The 21,228-nt window shown below is 36.5% G+C and overlaps 1 long non-coding RNA gene across 1 annotated transcript; it reads right to left on the bottom strand.

Annotated features, from left to right (window-relative positions):
• Window positions 1–9,330: 9,330 nt before the first annotated feature.
• On the bottom strand, window positions 9,331–19,960 carry LOC121631795. Its single transcript, XR_006008798.1, has 3 exons — window positions 19,866–19,960; window positions 16,404–16,405; window positions 9,331–9,344 (listed from the first exon to the last, which is right to left on the bottom strand). It is a non-coding gene; the product is annotated as an uncharacterized LOC121631795 (long non-coding RNA).
• Window positions 19,961–21,228: the final 1,268 nt, after the last annotated feature.

The following is a 21,228-nucleotide window of genomic DNA, read 5'->3' as shown; positions in this document are numbered from 1 at the left end:
GCTAATTCAGCTTCCATCCTGTATCCTACCTGTCCTCTTAGTTCTCGCCAGCGTGCAAAAGTCTGATCAACCAACTTCAGGGATGTTGAAATTAATGCATCAAGCCAGAAATCTTGCTCTGATTTTGGACTCTGAGTTAAATTTTAACAGCCATATTAAATCAGGAACCATTTCAGCCTTTTACTACCCATGAATATATATATATATAGAATAAGGAGACTGATGGCTCAACATGATATGGAAAAATTTTTTCATGCTTTTGTTTTCAATCTTGAATGCTGTAATGGAGTTTTTACAGGTCTTTAAAAAATCACAAAAAATACTCTATGTGTTTACATGTTTTTTTTTTATGCTTTTTTTTTTTGTTTTTTTGCATGCAAATGCTTGCTTGCTGTTACCTGGCTGAGATTGGCTGGAGCTGTCACACCTTCGACTTCACCTTCCTCATTGAATAATTACTGGTCCAATCCCTGCTCCTGCTGGCATCCACCAGGAAATAAGAGACTTCTGCAGCTGCTCACAAACAGTCTGTCCTTGGCCTGCTGAACTTTGGTATATTGTGACCGTGTGCTTCGATTGGTGGTATTTGTTTTGTTTTTCCAACAGTTTAAAACTGTTTGTCTTGTGTTCTCTTTTGTTTGCTGACTGATAGTCTTATTTTCTTTTCTTTTTTTTTTTTTTTTTTTTTGATGTTGTTGTTTGGTAATAAGTAAAGCCCTTTTGGCTTCTCTTTCTGTTATTTATAGATAGAGTTAAAATTAGAATGTGGCATATAAGTCAGTTTTTCATTCATTCACCTGTTTATTTATTCTTGGTTTTGCTTTTGTACTGGCTGGTTTTGAATTAGAATTTAGCTGTTGTGTTGCTTTCTTGCTTTACGTAACTGTGCTTACCTCAACAGTTATACATTACCACCATTTGTATTGTTCCTCATTACCACTCGCAATAATAAATTCTTCCATTTTAACACCTGTCTGCAGTTCTCTTTGTTACGCAAGATCATAACAACTGCCAACAAAAGATTAATCCAAAAAGACTGCAACTTGTATTTTAGGTTTTGGAAGCATTTTATTTTTTAATTGCTTGTAATGATTAATGATGTTCAATAATGCTTACAATATGGAGTATATCAAATATTTTGTAGTTGAAGAAGCTGAGAAAATGTCATTAAATGAACTCTGCATCATGTTTAAATATAAAATTAAAATGCTAACATGTGATCAGCCCTTATTTGAGATGATGTATTAATATTATTTTGGTTGTTTGTCAATCCAAATCTTTTTCAGTGTCCATCATGGGGTTTAAATGTGTCACTGACTGCGATCAACTTTCAGTACTTCTGCCTGACAACATTTATGTGCTGACTGTGTCAAACTACTCAGAAAGATATGTTCAGAAAATAACTGGCAGAAGGACTTGCTTCTAACTGATTTATTCAAAAACTCCACAGCAGGTTATATGTTCAGCACGTGTTACCATAGTGATCTACACAGATTTAAACAGAACCACATGACCTGACTATGTCATGAATGCTGTATTGGCATACATCCCTAAGATTCATATCTCTGCAGAAAAAAAAGAAACTGGTCATTTCTCATGCAGTAAAAAGAAATCATTGTTAAAATGATCAAATTCAATATCTTGTCATTATGCAAGCTCAACAAAATTTTGAGTCTCTGGGCTAAAGCACACATAAAAAATAACAGAAATATAACAGGTTCTCCTAAACAGGTAAACAATAAAATTTATAAAAGATATAAGAACACCTCTATATTCACAGAAAAAGAGAAAGAAATGTAAACCATAGCAGGTTTATAAAGCTAACAAAGGTTTCCTTCTTTTATTTAGTTTAACAAGGCCACTTCTGTTTGAGCAGCCAAAACTGTGCAGGTTCTCCAGATTTCTAGACACCATGGTTTAGAAACATTAGAAAAGAAAAGAAATGGACATTATACATCTCTCAGAGCACCATGCTTTCCAGAATGCACATATTAAAGACGTCACTACAGAAATGGCAACTACTTTAATTTTGGTGCTGGCCCAAATCTGTGTAAAGGAACATAAAAAGTGTATTTTTGTGCCACAGCAACAGCTCCTCTTTTTCCAGTCGGTTAGAAGTAAAAGTCTAACAACCACTTTCTGAGAAAAAAAACATTAAAAAACAGTTTAAAGTTATGAGCTTGACACAAGTTAATTATCTTATTTATCTTGAGAAAGTGTTCAGTTTGCAGTGACAAAAGGTCAATATATGAATATATATATATATATATATATATATATATATATATATATGTGTGTATGTGTGTGTGTGTGTGTGTGTATGTGTAGTCTGGGCTGCTGATGAAACCCTATTTACACGGATTCCACCATCTGTGCTGACAGACATTTAAAAACTATGAATTACATGTGCATGTCTTGACTTATTGTTGTGTAAATGTCATGACAACGATAGTGGATGATAAAATGAGGTGCACAGACACTCATTTCTTAAAGTCCCCATAATCATTACACAAGCTAGAGAAAAGAGCTTGTTTTCTCATTATAGCACTGCTGTCTGCAACCGTAAGGAAACAAAAGACCAAATTTCTGGAGTAGATGAGACAGATCAACTCACTATTACAGAAAAATAATTACTCAAGAATACAATGTTAAAATAAACTATTGCAATAATTATTAGCTTTTGGTGTCTATAAGTTAAAATAGTCTTTATATTTTTCATAAACCATGTCAGGTTATGATTTATTGCCCGTTTGTCTGCTGTTATTGCACATTTGTGTACAGTTTCGCCCCACTGTACAGCAACCATTATTTATTAGCTTTTATTAATACATCCTCATAGCCAGAAACATAAATAAATAAATAATCCAATGAGGTAAAAATGATGAATTCAGAAAAACCACAATGCACACACAAACACACACACACACAAAATGTTTGTGTTTTGAATTTGAGCACAAATCCTTGTTAAAAATCATTGTTAAAATATATAAATAACCATTTCCAAACAGCACTGCCATCAAGAATTCACTGGATGACACCATGTGCAGCAGAATAACCAATTTTAGACGGAGGCAATGACAGGTCTCCTTCTCCATCCAATCCAATTTATCTTCTTGCCTCTTCCTATTCAGGGTCACTGAGAGGTCTGGAGTCAATCCCACCATGCACTGGGACAATGGCAGGAAAATCCCAGCAGATGTAAAAACACAGGGGTTTATTTAGAGCATAAGTTGGTTTGAACTGCATGTGTGTGGATGGCTGGAGGAAGCTTGAGCATTCTATTCAGATTATTTATATTTTTCCTCAGAAATCCTCTTAATATCTAATTTGTATTCCTCTCACATTCAATTCTGTCCACTTGAGATTTTTTTTATGTCCATAACATGACTGACAAACTTGCTGATTAAACACCACCATTGACAACGTTAAAGCTGCAGATCAATACATAATTTCTAGCAATTTGATTACTTGCTGTGGATGAACTGCCTTGTAGGACAGCAACAAGTAAGCATGCTGTAGGGGCTAAATATGAACCCTAGGAACCAATTAATGCTGCATAAGTATCATCCTGCAGGTGTATATATGCACGAGGATGGTGCATATAGTTATGCTGGGTACAGCTTTCATTTACCAGTGTCATTCTTTTCTTCACACTGCATAGCATTTTATCTTCAAGTAATTCAGTTTTAAGCCTTACCGGAATCCAGCAACAGTGTTGCAGTATACAGCGGCTTTGCTGAAAAGATTACAGAGAATCTGTTGGAGACGCTGCAGATTGACAGTTAAATCCCAAAAAGCTCCACACATGCAGTGTTGTGACAATATTTTCTCTTATAAATAATACGCAAACATGGAGAACACCAGTAATCCAATTTTTACCAGGAATGGTTAAAAAAAAGAAATACATGAGTAAACATTTGCTTTTTTTGCTTTTTTTGTTCCATTTTCTTATGAATTCTCTTTGTAAACTTACCTTCAGGGCTCCTCATTTATTTTACACAACCGGACAATTTCACGAGCTCGGATGCTGGGGAGAAAGGTCAACAGAACCAGAATGTGGCTTTTTTTTATTCATTAATCAATCTCTATCTACACCCACCTGCAGATGAAGCAGGCAAGAAGAAATAAAATTCAAATTTTTAATTTAAAAAAACTGATCTAAGTTGAAGTGACTGTTGCCCCAAACCTGTATGAAACATTTAAACCATGCATACTTGAAAGGCTGCTTGAAATGAGCTTCTTCAAAAAGATGAGCAGCTTGCAATCAAAGAGCTGCAATGAATTCTGAAAACACCAGAGCATCCTCATACATCTCAGAAACCAAACCAATGCTGCATCATTATTCTTTTTTTCAAGACTGATATCTCAGAGTTTCGTGAACCCTGGAATGTTCTCACTGAAAAGTCAATGTAAAGACACTGTAAGTTTTTTCATTTTTTAATGTATATTCATGCACAAACATGACTCACTCGTTTTATAACAAATGGATGAGAATCTACTTAAAGTAGCACTACATAACTGACGAACTCCATCCAAGGTTATCGCTTCATAGCAGTATTTTGATTTATGGCATCACATATCAGCATCTGAATATCGGCACACTGACTGAACACGTACAATGGCTGATTCAGCAAAGAAACCCGAGAAGACGTTACTGGAGGAAGTGAGGTAAAGAGTCAACATTGGACTGACTTTTACTAGCTGGCGACAGCTCAGAGAAGAGACAGTATGCAAGATGGATGCTAAATTGATTGTTGTTAGTCAGAATTTAACCCTTAAAACTCCACTAAATCCCCAGCGTCACTGAGCACTATCACGTATTCTGTCAACACTTTCTCAGGAATGTTAGAGTTCATCTGTGTGGGGTGAATAATGATCAATAGCTCACCCTTCATGCAATCTACAAAGATATATATAATGTATGTAATGAGATAACATACACTGTTAAAAAATATGCTCTACCTCATGCTACAGCAAAACATTAAAGGATAAAAGCAGAGGAAGGGATCTATCAAAATGAGGCATTTTTTTTTAAAACAAAAAAGTTAAAACAGATAGGCACAGAAAGGCAGAGTTATTAAAATGTGCAGATAATAACACAGAAACAGGAAAAATGAGTGTTAGCATCACAGAGAAAAATAAAATGAACGGAAAATTATTTTGTTCCTATTTTGTGAATTAAGTCAAAATGCTGAGAATGATTACTTTTTGTTTATAGGGTTAGATTTTCTCCAAGATCTCCTTCCACCACTCTATGGCATCCCAGAGTTTGGTGTAGAGATCAGTGGTAGGCATGCTCAACTCGAGATCAATGAAAACCTCAGACACTGAGACTCCTGCTGCTCTGTGTGGGACAGACTCAGGAGGCCCTGTGCTGAATTTGCTGTGCAGACCAAAAACCATGAGGCTGCAAGTGATATGTGCAGTATGTGGAATGGGGTTAGTGGGAGGAGAGGAGAAAAAGGAGAGAAAGGGGCTAACCACTTCGGGCTCGGCTAACCACCAACCACTCTGGCCCAGAGCCCAGAGTGGTTAGGGTTGGGATTAAAACAGTGTGAGGTTAGGGCAAGGATAAGTGTGAGGAGAGAGATTAGTGGAAGAGTATAAGCCAGAGGGTTAAGGAAGAAAATGATTTGAGGGAAGAGGTCAGAGAAGATGAATTAACAGACAAAAAAGAAGGGAAGACGTAAGAGGAAAAGAAGGAAGAAAAAGGAGAAAAATAAATAGAAGACTAAGAGGGTCAAAAGGAATCATGTGTGGAGGGGGACATGTGGCCATTTTGTTTAAAAATGTGCCGGGTTTTTCCTTTATTCTGAGCCCTTGGTCTATGTGGTGGTGTTTCTGTGTCCTAGTTCAAACAGTGTGGGGATGGGTGGGCTGTTACCCACTAAATTGTATGTAAAGACTTAGAAGAACCACTCTTTAGTGGAGAACAGGGGTAAGGAAGTGTTTGGCCATTTATCACCAACCTAAGTTCTCAAAAAGTTCAGAACTGAGTCAAGTAAAACCATCTCTATAACTGTAGCGAATCCATTTACCCTTGTTCCAGTTTAGAAGCAGTTCATGCACAACAGAACTTGCCTTCATGATCAAACAGCCTGATCACATGTCTGATGGTATCTTGTGGCACAACACCCCCTCTCTGTATTGCATCCAGGTTTTAACAATGATAATGTTGCATATGTATTACCACCTGTGTGAGCTCCGATGAATATGGACAAGCTTTTGTACTGTATAGTTACTCCCTCTGATGCAATTTTCACCACAAACTTTGCAAGTACTAATAGTTAATACCACATTATGTTCATGCTTAACAAATAATGTTGCTGAAGCTTTAAACTGTTTAAATCATCTTACATACATTAATAAAAATTAAATAGTTATATTTAAAGTGTTTCCTTTTTAAACCAAGAAAAATAAAGTGACTCACCTTGTAATTTACAAACACAAACCTGAATAAGTCTACAGTTAAAAGGGAGCATTTGCAGAGTTTAATAAAAAGCTATCTGCTTGGAGCCATGTTTCCTGCAGACCAGCCAAGTTCTATCACTTTAAACAATGGAAAATATTATACACCTATTTCCACAAGGTGATTTCACACAGAGAGCAGCAAAGATATTGGTCTGTGAATAAAATTTGAAGAAGGTACAAACAAAAGTGGAAGAATGTAAATGGGAAACATAGAGGTGGATGAAGGAAGCACCAGAGGAGAAAAAACTAAACCAAAAAACCTTAAAAAATTGAAATGCACAACAAAAAAGAACAAAAAATAAATAGACTTAAATAGGAGTCAATGTCTGTGACCGAACTGTAACAGAGCAGCTGAAGGAAATGGGATTTCCATCCAGAAAAAAACAAATGTAAACATCACTTACAGCTAAACAGAAGATGACCAGGTTGCTGTGGGGTGAAAAGCAGCTGTGGATGATTGGATTAAAGTGTTTGATTAACGGAGATGATGCTGGAACTTTGGATTGGTGCAGGTCCACTGAAACAGAAAGATGACAAACAATTTCACACAATTATTGATGATGTGGGATTGTAAAGGATAGGAAGGATAGATTATTTCCACAGTAAAAACAGTACTGGACACTGAAATGTTGGACTATTCTCTCACTCCATCATTAGAAAGAAGACTTGATGGTGCCAGTACACAGTCTAGATCAAATAAGGCTCCATAACAAGGCTCCATCCTGCACAGCTGATCTGTCAACTCCTGCACAACAGTTGGAACCTGACAGATGAAAATATTTTTTATTCATGCAGCCTAAAAGAAATCATGCTGACAAAAAACACAGGAAAGCAGATGTAAAGTGCAAACTGTTTTTCTTATAGTGGCTCAATATGCTGGATTTTATTCCACACATTAGAAATTCCTCAAAGACAGGATTTTATCATCTTAAAGATATCACCAGAGTCCACCAATTTTTCTCTCTTACCAGCACTGAGATGCTGAAGCATGCTTTTACCTTTAGTAGAATAGATTATTGTAATGCCCTGCTCTCTGGTCTTCCCAAGAAGAGTATTTCAAACCTTCAACAGCTCGTGCTCTGACGAGGACCAGAGAGCATGAACACGTTACAGCAGTTTTAGAATCGCTGCACTGGCTCCCCATGCATTTCAGGACTGATTTTAAGGTTCTTTGAGTTGTTTATAAATGTCTTAATGGTCTTGGGACTTCTTATTTATCTGACCTGCTTTTGGAGTATGAACTTTTGCGGACCCTCTCGCGCGTCCTCTGGTACCAGCCTTTTACTTGTTCCCAAAGTCAGGACTTAAACCTTTATTGAGACCTCGTTCCATCACTACAGCCCTTGTGTGTGGAAAAGCCTGCCAGAGAACCTCAGGGCTGCAGAGACTGATGACATTTTTTTAAAAAAAAGCTCAAGCTCTACCTTTTTAACTTAGCTTACAGCTAAGCTTTAATTTTTTGCTTTAATCTTTTTTTAATCTCATTTTTTTCATCATCATTTTACAGATTTACTTCTTACTTATTTAATTGCATACTTTTCTTTATTTATAATACCACCAATTCATATGTTATTTTAATGTTTTTGTCTTGCTTTAATTTGGTCTTTTTGTTTAACATCTTTTATTCCATCGTTTTCCTCATTAATATCCTTCATGCAGGGAGCTATATGTGCTTGGTCTGCAGGGCTGTTACTGCAGTGATAACTCTTGTCTGGGTGACTGTGGGGGCCCTGCTGTGCAGCCCTACGACTGCAGTTTGGACCCCGGTCTGCCATGATCTAGGTGGTTTCCAGTGGTGGTGGCCTCTGTAGTCATGAGTGGGCTGGATCCCAGTGTGAACAGATCCCCAAGTTACCGTTTCCTGACAGCAGTATCAAGCCAGTTTTTCCTTATTATATACAGTTATAGAAATAGAAGCTAAATAGAATGCAAAACATAATGGGGGTGTAGGTGGTTGTGGTGGCAGTGGGGTTTGAGAGAGAGAGATTATGATCAGGTTTTTAAAAATTGTTGGGTTTTATTATTGGTTGTGTGAAGATTTGTTTTCAATGTGCCCAAATTGTTAAAGTACTTTGTTCTACAATTTAGATATTTTGCGCAGCATCTAAATTTGAAGTGTGACAATTCGGGGGTTGCCTGAAGTATGTTTACTACCTCTGTGTCTGCTTTTATGGACATCACTGACAGGCGTGTGCATTTGTTTACCTTCAAAAACTGCCTCCTGCCCTTCCACTGGTCAGGTCTGCTTTGAAAGACCTGAAGCGTAAAAACAGGAACAAACATCAAACAGATGACTGAAGAATGCAGCCTAGATGCATGTTGTCTGTCGGGCTGTCAGGTGGAAACAACAGAGAGAATAAAACAAAATCACAGGGAAAATACATGCCATGCATCTCTGATGGATTCAATCTTTTCTCTTCATTTTAAATTTTTGTTTCTTATGTTTTTTTTGTTTTCTTTTGCTCATTAGGTTTGGACAGAATGAGTTTTGAATTACTCTGGATATATAAAAATTAGCTGCGAGTCTCAACGTTTTCACACAGAAATATTGAATGACATATTTTGAATATATATACTGTAGTCACTACTGTGCTGCAGTTAAAAGGAAAAAAAAAACTTCGTTTTTGTGCATAAAATTGAAAAGAAGTCACCAAACAATACCCCGTCCTCTGTGAATCTGCTAAATGAGACTGTTTTACTCTTTGTTCATGTAATTATTATCATAATAATGTCAGTCGTTCCTGGAATCAGTGTTGCACAGCTTTTGTCTTTGCCTCTGAGATCTTTATCTTGTCAAAACATTCCCAACAAAAGCTCAGCGAGGATCGAGGTGAGCAGTGAATTAATAAGGAATCAAGCCCTCGGCTACACAGCTGAATCTTATAATCACTGGAGCACTGAGACTGAGCAATCAATAGCATAATGCAACAAGGCTACTGTTGTGTGGTCTTTTTGAACACACACACACCCACACACACACACACACACACAGATTGGCTTTGTTCCGCCAGGCAGGTTTCAGTTCTTCTTCACGGCTTCAAAAGAAAAACGGTACAAAGAATCCCTTCAGAGTGTCGATGGAAAATAACAGGATCCTCCACCATTTCAGTATCGCTTATGAGTTACTTTGTGGGCTGTTATTCAGCTGTAAGCAAACCCTACCATGAAAAGGAAGTGTAAGATAGAAGTTTTTATTCAGGGGACATGATGTATTTTTGACACTGCTGATTGAAGATTAAACACAAATTCTGCTCTTTATTATATTGTGCTCAAGTTCCAGCCCTTTCTCCAGGAAAAAAAAGAAACTTACAAAAAATAAATGAATGAATGCATGGATAAATAAATAAAAATAGCAGATTTTTTTTTTATTTCCTAACAAAATCAGAATTTCCTTTTCCATGCTTACAGAAAATAATATTTTCTTTTTTTTTCTTTTCTTTTCTTTTCATCTTGCTCTATTGTCAGCCTGGAAAGCACACACATACATGCACACACACATTACTTTAAAATAACTTTTTACAGAGTGAATAAATACTGAAATTTTCATCCTTCTTTTTCATGGATATCTAATTTTAATTTTTAGATTTATATAAACTATTGTTACTGCTGAATGAAATACTGCTGTTAAAAATGTGTGCAACACACTGCTTTTGAATTTATTGCTGAATTTTTCACACTGCAATTCAAAATAAAATGTGTAAAAATTGTGATTAATCACAAAGTCATGCAGCTTAATCACAATTAAAACTTTACCTGCTGCCCAACGCTGGTTTTGACTTCAGAGGTCACATCCACTAGCCCCCAACTCTGCCTCCCATCTATTTTTAAGTTTGATTATCCAACAGCATGTTGCAGACAGACATACCTGCATACCTAGCTCATAAGTTTAATGGCAACATCTTTTCCTGACATCTAAGTTATAAAAAAATGATATATGTGACATGCTTTCCACTCACTATTGTTCAAATTTATCGATCAGCAGAACATGGATCTGCTATGCTCAAAGTTTTGTGAAGAAAACAGCAATTTCAACTGTGTAAACTCAACATCACATCCTACCTCCTGTGGGTTCCCATGCCCTCTCCCTTACATTTCCAGCCATGAGAGTCCATCTCCAACAGAAAATGTCCTGCTGTGAAGCACATTTGTGAAAAGCAGCTGCTGAAAAAGGCCAGAAAAACTGTTCAGGTGTTCCACTGGGTGGATAAAATGACTATGAAGAGAGAGTTAGTGGTCCAAAGCTTGGAAACTGACAGAAAAGTCTGTTTTTCCCAGTTTAGTGGCAATGAGCACTCCTCCTGGCTTCTGCCAGAAGCTAAGCTGTAGAAAAGGTGGAATATGTCTCTTTCTGTTCAGCTTTCAGAGAGCTCCTTGTTTCACTAAAAGTTAATGCTGCTTCCCACTGTGTCAAAACTCTTTTAACCTCAGCATAACTGATTTGAAGGGATATTATCTGTGCCTTTGACCAAGAAACTGACACAGCCCACTGAAACATCAAGACCATTGAATCCAACTATTTTTGGAACTCTCTCTCTCTCTCTCTCTCTCTCTCTCTCTATATATATATATATATATATATATATATATATATATATATATATATATATATATATATATATATGTGTGTGTGTGTGTGTGTGTGGGCGGGTGTGTAAATACACATACTGCTTTTACATATGGCTTTCTCCCTTATTTCAATGTCTCATTGAAGTTTGTCCTCTTGTTTTCATTGTCATTTAGCCCTATACTCCATTGTGGATATCAGTTTGGTTGCATGTGCTTTACTATGGCCTAGAGTAAGGCCACATAAACATAGAGATGGTATTAAATTTTAAAAAGATAAGTTTTCTATGAAGGCAAGGCAAGGCAGTTTATTTGTATAGCACATTTCATGTACAGGACAATTCAAAGTGCTTTACATAAAACAAAGACATTACAGATAATTAGAATAGTAAAAGGCATCAACACATAATCACAATAAAATAATAAATTACATTAAAATGATTAAAAGCAAGATAAGTTAAAAAAGTTAGCGTGCAGATTTCATGCATATGCGCATGAGAAAAGAAATGTTTTTAACCTGGAAATAAAAATGTCTACATTTGGTGAAAGTTTAATCTCCACTGGCAGTTTGTTCCATTTGTTTGCAGCATAACAGCTAAATGCTGCTTCTCCATGTTTAGTCTGGACTCTGGTCTGGACTCTGGTCTAGTCTCTGGTCTGGACTCTGGTTTGGAGTCTGGTTTGGACTAGTTGACCAGAGTCTTTTGATCTAAGAACTCTGCTAGGTTTATATTCTCTGAACATATCACAGATGTATTCTGGGCCCAAACCATTCTGGGATTTGTAAACAAGCAGAAGGGTTTTAAAATCTATTCTGTGACTGACTGGAAGCCAGTGTAAAGATTTCAAAACTGGTGTGATGTGTTCAGATCTCTTAGTCCTGGTTAAAACTCTAGCAGCAGCGTTTTGGATGAGCTGCAGATGAGCTGCAGATGAAGATAGAATTATTTTAAGGAAGGTGTTCATTTACAATAGCCTCTCCAATGATATCTTCTCTCTTTTTAAAGTAGCTTTGATGGAGTCATGATTTGAACAATTGGAACAACCAAAGAAATTGAAACCATGAGGCGTTAATTGGCACACACACGCACTGGTATACAACAAGCTAATTTGACCACCACATAATGATTTATCTAACATATAAGGTGGATATGACATCATGTAAATACAAAAAAATTAACTGCTTGGAGAATTTATATTAATAACAATATAAAACCAAAAAAACTTTTGGATTAAAATGTCATAACCAACAGTCTCGACGACAGCAGTGAGGTCAAGTAGAACTAAAAGTTTTCTGCATCAACTTTGAATCCTGATTATGGATCATAAATTTTGGGGTATGAAAAGAAGTGCTCATTTCTTTTCTGGGTCATGCTATATATGAGGCATTTGGGGCTTCAGCTCTTCTGACTCCTTTGATAGCTATCCATTGTCATGGTTACAAAATGAGCTTAGACTTTACGATTACCAGGTTTACCTTTATCAGTCCGAATTCTCGGTTTTCACACAAAACTTCTCAGCAAGCAGGAAAACAGAGAATAGTAATGTTGAAGTGCCACTGCGTCTCAGACTCACCTCCATTGCTCCACATTTCCCTGTTTTCTCTCAGCATAACACCAAATCAAATTTGTACAGAACACCAAGGTTCAGAAAGCCTCATGACTATAAAGAAATCCCTTCACCCTCCTGCACCCTCCTGCTTCATTTTTCTGTGGTTGTGGATAATTTCTGCACTGAGACGCTGTCCAAGGTGCTGAACCTGAGCCGGCTGTGGATGAGGGAGCTGTCCCTGGTGCTAATCTTCTCAACTATGCTAGAACGCTGTTACATGCTGAAAGCTGATTTTAAAGTTATCTGTCAGTCAGCAGCTTCATTTCTGGGCGCCAGTCTTCTTTTTCCTTTCATCTGAATCATATTTTTTTTTCTTTCCTTTTGTTCTTCTTTGTCTTCTTTGTGGTGCTGCCAGGTTATTAGAATTTGCTACCAGATGACACAGACTTCACCTTCAAAAACTCTCATTCATTTTGGAGCATTCATGCCTGAACTGGATGAACAAATGAAATGCTGAAGTACAGAGTCAGTTTGGACCCAATGAGACTTTTAGAGTGTTTTTGTTTAGTATGTTTTTTTTAACAAAAATGTAATCTAGAATGATGAGGACAGGTAAAGAGGTCTGACGCCATGCTGTTTTATGTATTTGTGTCTTATTTATCTTCAGTATGGTAAATTACTAAATCCATTGTTATTTTACATTGCTGGAACGTTTTTAAGACATATCTGTTTGAATTAACGTTATTAAATCTAATAAACTGTTAGCGCATGTCTAATGTAGAATTTTTAAGAGCTCAAAACTTGAGAATCTTAATTACAATCAGAAATAATTCTTCATCTCATTATACATTTTTTTGTGCAGCTTATCTAATCTGCATACTGACATCTAATCTTAAGAGAAAAAGAAAGTATCAATCTCTCTGGATAGTTAGAGAAAAACCTGTGCAGGTAATGATACGATTTTTGATAAAATGATCTTCATGCCCAAAGAATTCCTGTGAAACTTGATCTTTTCCTTGAAAGGTTTGGAATGATGAGAAAAACAAATATTCATGAAATTGTTCTGATAAAAGAAGATTAATTAAATTAATTAAATCACAACAAAGAATTACAGCAGCCTTTTTCTACTTGCACGAACTTAGACTTACAAACATCTTTCAAAATTGAAACCAGTGTGGCGTCTTTGTTGTGAATTTGTTGTTCAAATTGTTTCTATTTATTCCCCTTAAATAAACAGAGAGAGAGAAATTGTGTTACTCTGATTTTTCTTTGAAGCTTTAAAAAATGCTTTTCCTTTTAAGGAAGATTATCACTGGACCAACATTAAATCTCCAGCACAGACGGGATTCACACCAAGGTCCAGAGCTTGAAGAAGACTTGCAAGTTGCTTTTACCACCATTTCTGAAAACTACATTTTTTTTGAACAACTTATGATGCTACAAGATTACAGAAGGCTAACCGGACGTCCCAGATGCATACATGGGCTTCCTACTGTTAAGAATGAATACAAACTTTTCAAAACCTGTAACAACAATTACTAAAGTGATGAGGAAAAAAATGTGGCCCAAGCTTTGATCTATCCATGATCTAATTTACAGAATCTAGTGATTGGACATGAAGCTCTTTTAACAGTTTTGGCTCTTTTACTCGGCTTCCTTAAAAGAGATGACTCATTCAGCCGAACACTCAAAAATTAGAATTTAGCAATTCTGAATATTTCTTTTTTTCTTTTCTTCATCTTTTTATTAACTCATAAAAACCTTATTTTATGCATAAAAACACACAGTAACTATTTACTATTTTAATCAAATCTTTAAATGAACATCTGAACACAGAACAAAAACTAATTAAAAACATGTGAACATTATGACTCTGTCTTCTGACAGTCTGCCCCCTTCCTTCTTTCACATGATGCTATGATTGTAGTTGTTAATTGGCCACGTGGTGTGCCAGTCAAAATGAAATCCCATCGCATCTTAAGAGTTTGTTCTCTTCTCATTCAGTACTTTTAGAGCCAGCACATTCATGGACAACACATCTCTAACGGCATTTGTAAAATACCTGAAGGCAGAGTGGTGAATAAAACATGTGGCTTTTCATGTTAATGTTTAAATTGTTTCAAATGATGTTTAGAAAAACTCAGAAGCAACCAGATTAATTTGTAATGTCACTGAGAACGTTTGGTGCTGATAAATGAAATCTAAAGTCCTTCATTCATAATGAGCATAGAGATTCTAACCTTCTGTCAAACATCTACAGCCCAGGCCTTGAAATACCACGTGCACGTGCAAGGCTGTGCATGCAAAATTGGAGCAGTGCACCAAATGTTAGCCAACACATGTACTTGAGTAAGCCTGGAAAAAGCCGGTAACTTGCTGTGTTTCTAACTTGGTGATTCTGCTGCAATATTTAGCGAGTACTCAGAAACCTCTAGCAATTTTTTTAAGTGAATAGTGATTTTGTAATCTTTTTTCTATACTATTCTATTCAGAGAGGAGATGTTAACTTCTGACTGAAACTGAAATGTGCACACACAAAGCTGCCGCTGGCTGATCTGTTCTGGCTTACAGTCAGATACCAATATCTGTTATTGTAAACGGTTGACAAAAACATTTCAGAACTTAAAAGTGCTTTACTGTAACATCCTGTAGACTATGAAATATGGAAATAAATGAAAATACAATCTGCATTTCTTGCTTTTAGCTCAGTTTGTTCCTTTCTGTGTGTCTCAGGGGCCTTCACATTCTTTCAAGGTTGAGAGTGTTTACACTGTGATTAAATTATGGATTGCTCATTACACAAACATTGTACACAGCATAATTGTTTTGAGCGGACTTCCAGGAACAGAGACGGCTGATTCGGTTACGCTGCTGCTGCTCTTGCTCTTAGCGTGACCATGGACAACAAAGAAATGCCATGGACAACAAAGAAATGTGTCATGCATACATAAACAGTCTGGATGCTTTTTGTGATGCGGTGAAATGAATCCCTTGTGGAAGAGCACAGCCTCATTTGTCCTCTAAATGCAGCTTTCACAGATTTAGGGTTTTCAGGGACACATAGGGCTTTACTTCATTATTTGCTTATCTAGCGTTTCATTAGAGGTTTGTCAACTAGTCATTGCCTTGGTCTGCTGGATAGTCTGCAGTGTTTTAACTGTTTCAATTCTATAATCAAAAGTTTCTTTTTTTTCTTCCAGTTTCTAAGTGTCCACACATCCACTTTATACCAGGTCTGCCTCACAGTAAGTAAGTAATTTAATACTCCAAAGTTATTTAAGAATTGTAACTAGATTATAAAAGGAGGTGTCATAATAATGCACTTGATCTGGCTCAAAAGGGACAAGAATAGTTTTTTTTTTTCCATGGGAACTTCTCCATAACAACCAAAGTTGCTTTAAAATGCTTTAAAAATGGTCATACATGAGTTGAAAAAGTCAGAGCAGGGAAATTGTGAAATGCACTTTAAGATTGTAGGTGTGTGAATAAGAACTAAGCTGCCTCAACTAGAATGAGAGAATAACAATTTTTATTGACTTTTTTAATTCAATGGCAGAAGTTTATTTTTTTTTCTTTCTTTTTTCTATGATTGACGCAAATAAAAATGTCCCTGAGCTGCAGAATATGTTTCATAAAACCAACCAAAAACAAACCAACTGAGTTCATCAAAGAATGCGAGATCAAAACAAATGAGTGCTGCTCAATGGTTAAAATATTAATTGCAATTAATGAAATCAATTGGCCAGCCCAGCCTTAAAAATCATTAACACAAAAAAAAATAACATTTAATGAAACACAATTCATGGAAACACCACAACAGCTGATGAGCGACACGTTACCGCGGTCAGATTACGTTTCTGAGGACGAGTCTTCTTAATAATAAGCTGTACTGAGAAGTTCATAATTCACTGTTATAAAAATGAGTGGAAATTGGAGTTTATTTAATAAATTACCAATAAATCATATCAAGCTCACTTTATAGTCTAAACACAAGAAGCCAAAACAGTGAAGCACCAAGGTGCTTGATACTGTTTCTGATTACAGCAAACCTCTTTGTCTGCACTTGTAATTAATCTGTTAAAGCACCATGATACAACTTCCTCTGTTAAGGTGGACATATTGACTTTGTCAGGTGCATGTGTGTGTTATGTTGACTTCATGCTGACAGGGACAGATGCAGATCAGAAACACCTGAAATAACTGAGCAAAGCAGCTTTAACAGGCTGTGCTCACTCTCGGACCGTTCCTTTCTTGTGAGATGATGCCAAACTTATTGCGAAGGAACACAAAGTATTGCGAGGGAAAGAAAAGGTATTGCGTGGTAATGCAAAACAAAAACAATGCCTGTGTCCCCTGGGGGGCTCCGTAGAAAACAAGTGAAAGTGAAAAAAATTACTGACAAAACCAACAAAGTAAAACTAACAAAAATCACATCTGTTTTCAAAGACATGTCAGTTCCCGGTAATGTGTGTACTATGTGTGTATTTCAACTCTCAGAATTTCCAATGAATACATATTATAGTGAGTTTAGAAGAGTGGATGAAGAGGCTGAAGTTGAGGATAAAGTTGTTTTCTCCATAAAGTGCAGTGTTGTTGTGTTGTGTTGTTATTGTTGTGTGTGTGTTTTAGAGCTATGAACAGAGCCAACCTTTTTAATGAGCTTATCCAGTCTGTTTCTGTCTTTGTCTTTAAATATCATTGTTTATTTTTTTATAGTTTGTTCTTATTTTGTTGTTTTGAGGTTTTTTTTTTTTTTTTTTTGCAGCTCAGGGCCACCATATCTGCATTTTTTTCTACTGCAGTTTTATTCATGATTTATAAATAGAGTAAAGCAGTCTTTGCAGCAGGAGTTTGTATTTATACAGTGGCAGATTTTTCCTTTTTTCTCCTTTTTTTCAATTTTTAAAGTCCAAAATGAGCCAAATCCAAATATACAAGTCACAACTGGTGTCTTGCAATTCAGAAACAGCATCATTACAGCACCACACACTCCTGCAATGCCACATAACTTACCCATGTCCACACAGCACACTAAGTGGAAAGGTAAAGAACTGCTACAAAGTTCCAAGAGAGATCAAACCTTAGAGAAATACAGAAAGCAGCTGGTGCAACACAGTCCATAAAAACAGCGGATAATACACAAAACCTGCAACTTTTATAGCACCTGAAACACAGTAGTATAATCAAGAAATGATGCTGTGGCCCAAATAAAAAAATGTTTTTAAAAATACTGTATGAGAAGTCCCACATTGTTCCAAACCAGCAGAACTCATTAACATGACCACAAATTAAATAAAGGCTGCAAGGGCTGTAGTGGAAGAAATAAAATGGTCAATTTATATGCAAATCTCAACCTTTGACAGACAAGAGGCAAAAATAAAACTCCTTTTCCACAAATATTTTCTGCATTACACATAATGATGTGCAGAGCATAATTTGCTTGCCTATTGGTGAGGTTTCTATGTGTGCTCATTAGACCATCTTAAAAATGTCAACTACTCCAGTTTTCAACCCATGCTAATGTGAAAGTCACTAAATAACCTTTCCAAATAATTTAACTATATGCCCAAACATGCAAAGGTTACATCTCTTTCTGCGTGATATCTTCTGGAGTTGCAAAGAGCAACATATTAAAAGTGAAGCACAGTGGAGCATGCCTCTTTGTGGGTGCAAAGAGGTGTGTACAGGCACAGTGGGGTCCCTTTCATAAATGAACACATAATAGAAGAAAAAAAAAATCAATTAAAAACACTAAAATATTGAAGCAAATGTTTGTATACGGAATGTAAATTAATTACTGACATGAAAGCCCTAAAACACGATTCATCTGAGTACTTTGGGGACTCTAGGACTCCATAATTGTAGTTATTGTAGTTTCTGGCTGATTCCGTAACATGACAGATCTCTTTAATGGGTTACAGTCTGCAGTGCAGGCAGACCAGATTAGCAGCTTAATTAGTTCACACAGAATTTCAATCCACTCAAGCCTGCAGTGTCTGCAATATCATAGGAAGCGTCTGATATAATGAATGTATGATGAATACTTCAGTATAAAACCCCTTTTATTTTCATGTAAAGTATCAGGACCTAAATTAATTGATTTCATGACCCTTTTTTGACGTCTAACAGCAGTATCCCCCCGGCCACCTATATAGCCAATGCCAAGGACTGACTCCGCAAACAAATTCAGTCATATCAGAAAACATCAACAGACAGGGGAGGGGGTTGCAGTTTTATTTAATGAATCATTTCAGTGTAAGCAGTTATCACTAGGATTTATTTTTCTTTCATTGGATACTTGGCTCTTTAGCTATATGCCTCTTCCATGTTTCTAAATATTTACAGGGCCCCAGACATGATGGTTTTGGTGCACTGCTCCCTAAAATCTGTGTAGATTTTGATTGTGTAATTATTGTTGGTGATTTTAACATCCATGTCGACAACCCTCAGGACAAAGGGACTAAAGACCTCTGGACAACTTTGGGCTGACTCAGCATATAACAGAGCCCACACACATTACAGGACACACTCTCGATTTATTGATTTTGAAGAGTTTGGACTTTTCCAAGGTTACTGTGTGTGATGTGGGCCTGTCTGATTATTACTCTTTAAGAGAATGATTCCTGTTCACACAAATGTCTCAATGAAGGTGATCACAAAATGGTGTATAACTGAAAACACGAGTGGGATGTTTAACCAGGTCTTGTCTTTAACACCTGCCCTGTCAGGGGGTTCAGTCATTGACCTTGTCACTAGTTTAAATAAAAAAAATCTACAGGTTCATTATAACATGTATAAAGGAAAGCTTTGCTCTTATAATTTACAACAGAGGAATGCAAGGACGTCCCATTTCTCTGACATCATTAGCAAAAACTTTCATAATGCTCAGGCCTTATTTGCTATGACAGGTTAGCAAACCCTCCTGTGTCAGTAGCACCTGAACTTTATTCCACTAAGACCTGCAATGAGTTTGCCAAATTTTTCATAGACAAAATCCAGATTATCAGACAAGCAATTGGTTCATCAATAGCAGGTTCAAAAGACATATTGGGTCCATTGAAAACCAATTTAAACACCATAACACAGTTTAATCTCATTAACAGCAAAGATCTGGGGGACATCTTACATCACCTGAACTACTCCTCTTGCTGTTTGGAAAATATTTTCAAAAGGTTTCAAAGACTCTGGAGCCAGATCTGTTACACATCTGGAACTTAATTTTGGGCATCTTCCCAGAGCTTCTAAAAATAGCTGTAATCAAGTCTCTGTGAAAAAGGTACAATCTAGACAAGACACAAATGAGCACCTACAGGCTGATCTCAAATCGTCCTTATCTAAGTAAGCTCATTGAAAAAGCACTGTTTCATCAGCTAAATGACTTTAAAACAAAAACAACTGCCATGATGTCTTCCAGTCAGGTTTTAGACAGCACAATACTGAGACTGCTCTGTCATTGATGACATATGTTTGAATACAGATGATGGAAAAATGTCAGTCTTAGTCTTACTGGACCTCAGTGCTGCAGTTGATACAGTCGACCACAATATATTACTTAAACAAATGGAGAACTGGGTGGGCCTCTCTGGCACTGCGCTACACTGGTTTAAATCTTATTTAGAGAACAGAAAGTACTTTGTGTCAATAGGTAACTTTACATCTGAGCAGACAAGAATTACATGTGGAGTTCCCCAAGGTTCCATATATATATATATATATATATATATATATATATATATATTTTTTTTTTTTTTAACCTTTATTTTACCAGGAGGTCCCATTGAGATTCAAAATCTCTTGTTCAAGAGAGACCTGGCCAAGGTAGCAGCCAAACCAAAGAGTAAATGCAGCATACATAAAGCAATTTACATTTTCATAATAAAACAACAAGTACATAGTCACAAAAACATCTCAAGAAAAACAAGCACATGTCTTCATCACCACGTTCTTTATTGGAGCTTTAAATTAATTTATGGACGTAAGTGTTTCTAGCGCTTTTTGTAGATTATTCCATCCCTAAGGTGCTGAGTAGGAGAATGCAGTTTTTCCCAATTTTGTTGCAACTCTGGGAAAATAAAAAGTAACCACTTTAAGAAGCGTAACTGTAGAAGTAAATTACAATGTCACCAGGAGACCGAGGTCCCATGCAGGCTCTTGGTAAATGCATTGAGGAGATTAATAACTGGATGTGCCTGAACTTCCTTTAGTTACACAAAAACAAAACTAAGGTGTTCGTCTTTGGAGCCAAATTGAAACGATTAAAGGTCACCACAGAACTTCAGTCTATACACCCGAAAACCACCAACCAGGCCAGAAATCTGAGTTCATTGATGGACTGAGACCTAAACTTTGAAAAACACATTAGAGGAAGCACAAAGTCACAAAGCACAAAGCTTACTATCATCTTCAGAATATATCAAGTGTAAAAGATCTGATGTCTTAGCAGGACCTGGAAAAACTGGTCAATGCTTCCATCTTTAGCCTCTCTTCTTGTATTCTTTAAAACACTTTGAATCCCCCTGTAATTGAATTGTGCGATACAAATAAATTTGCCTTGCCTTTGCTTGAAGTGGAAAATATTAGCAGAAACTCTTAAGTGGACAGTTCTATTGTTATGTTTGTGTTACATTTCTATATATTGTATAT

The sequence above is a fragment of the Melanotaenia boesemani genome, chromosome 20 (assembly GCF_017639745.1).
Source record: "Melanotaenia boesemani isolate fMelBoe1 chromosome 20, fMelBoe1.pri, whole genome shotgun sequence".
NCBI lineage: Eukaryota > Metazoa > Chordata > Actinopteri > Atheriniformes > Melanotaeniidae > Melanotaenia > Melanotaenia boesemani.
Note: the sequence above shows the minus strand (reverse complement) of the source record. Positions and strands in the feature narration are given on the sequence as shown.